Raw genomic sequence first — 1,978 nt, forward strand, 5'->3', positions numbered from 1 at the left:
GCAAAGTAATTTTATTTTTAATTTTATTCTAATTTACTAATTTTCTTTTTCTTTCTTCTGGTAGGTTTTTATAGTTTATGACTAGAAGAAACCCGTCAGGGCCACTACTTTTTGACAAAGAAATCAATCGCACAGTTTGTAGAAACCAAAGAGAAATAATGCGAAGCTTAAGATACACAGAGAACGAGCAAGAGGACGACACTCAACCCCCAACTAAAGAGATGGCTGAAAACCAAGGCAATCAGCTACCTCCTGCTATTGCGGCTAATCAAAATCCTGCTCCACGCACTATGTATGATTATGCTAAACCTTCTTTAGCAGGAACGGAATCGAGCATAGTTAGACCTGCTGTAGCTGCAAATACTTTTGAACTGAAACCTAACACTATTCAAATGATACAACAGTTTGTTCAGTTTGATGGTTTGCAGGATGAAGATCCCAACGCTCACTTAGCAAACTTTTTAGAACTATGCGATACATTTAAAATCAATGGCATTTCTGATGATGCCATACGTCTTCGATTGTTTCCCTTTTCATTAAGGAACAAGGCTAAACAGTGGTTGAACTCGTTACCACGAGGGTCAATTACTACTTGGGAACAAATGACCGAAAAATTTTTACTAAAATATTTTTCGCCGGCTAAAACAGCTAAATGACGTAACGATATCTCTTCTTTTGTGTAGATAGATTTAGAAACACTCTATGATGCATGGGAGAGATACAAGGACCTTTTGAGAAGATGCCCTCACCATGGGTTACCACTTTGGCTTCAGGTTCAAACATTCCATAATGGCCTGAATCCTTCGACTCGGCAAATGGTTGACGCAGCTGCTGGCGGAACCATCAATAATTAAACACCTAAAGATGCTTATGAGTTCATAAAGGAGATGTCACTGAATAACTATCAGTGGCAAGTCATGAGGACTAAGCCAACTAAAATAGCAGGCGTTTATAACGTCGATTCGGTTACTATGCTGTCAAACCAGGTAGAACTTCTAAATAAAAAGATTGATGGTTTACTTGGTTCTACTCAGGTACATCCAGTGATGTAGTGCGAAGTAAGTGGAAGTGGATCAAACCATTCGGAATACCAACCTTATGGCCACAACCTGGATACCAAGCAATTAAATTACTTGGGTAATAACCCTCGACCTCAAAAAAATCCATATAGTAACACTTATAATACAGGTTGGAGGAACCACCCCAATTTCTCATGGGGAGGCCAAGGAAATCAGCAACCACCTCCGGGCTACCAACAACCACCCTATCAATAGGAAAAGAAGCCGAACCTTGAAAAGATGCTCAGAAAGTTTATCGCGGTGTCAGAAACTCGCTTTCAGAACACCGAAACAGCACTTAAAAATCAACAAGCGTCAATCCAAGGGCTCGAAACTCAAATTGGCCAGCTTTCTAAACTAATCTCCGATCGAACACAAGGTAGCTTCCTAAGTAATACTGAACCTAACCCAATGGAACAGCTCAACGTGGTTAATGTTCAAAATGAATAAGGATTTGTTGAGCCTGAGCCAGAATCGAGGCAAGAACCGGTTGTAAGCAAAGGTAAAGGTGAGGTAAATTATAATAAAAACAAACCAGTGACTGTCGAATATAAACCTCGTGTGCCATAGCCCAACGCGACAAAGAAAGACCACTTAGATGAAAAACTTGGTAAATTCCTTAAACTCTTAAAAAAATTACATATTAACTTACCGTTTATTGAAGCTCTATCGCAGATACCAAACACAATGAAGTTTTTAAAGGAGCTTTTAGCAAATAAGCGGAAGTTGGACGACGCGTCGCATGTGGAGCTAAACGCAGTTTGCTCAATTATCCTCCAAAATAAACTACCCAATAAATTAAAAGATCCAGGGAGTTTTACGATTCCTTGCTTAATTGGTAGTTTAGACGTTAATAATGCATTAGCTGATTTAGGGGCTAGTATCAATGTCATGCCTTATAAAATATTTAAGCAACTAGG

The 1,978-nt window shown here is 39.1% G+C and overlaps 1 non-coding gene across 1 annotated transcript; it reads right to left on the reverse strand.

Moving 5' to 3' along the window:
* Window positions 1-651: 651 nt before the first annotated feature.
* On the reverse strand, window positions 652-757 carry LOC121204227 (small nucleolar RNA R71). Its single transcript, XR_005899156.1, has one exon. It is a non-coding gene; the product is annotated as a small nucleolar RNA R71 (small nucleolar RNA).
* Window positions 758-1,978: the final 1,221 nt, after the last annotated feature.

This window comes from Gossypium hirsutum, chromosome A07 (assembly GCF_007990345.1).
Source record: "Gossypium hirsutum isolate 1008001.06 chromosome A07, Gossypium_hirsutum_v2.1, whole genome shotgun sequence".
Taxonomy (NCBI): domain Eukaryota; kingdom Viridiplantae; phylum Streptophyta; class Magnoliopsida; order Malvales; family Malvaceae; genus Gossypium; species Gossypium hirsutum.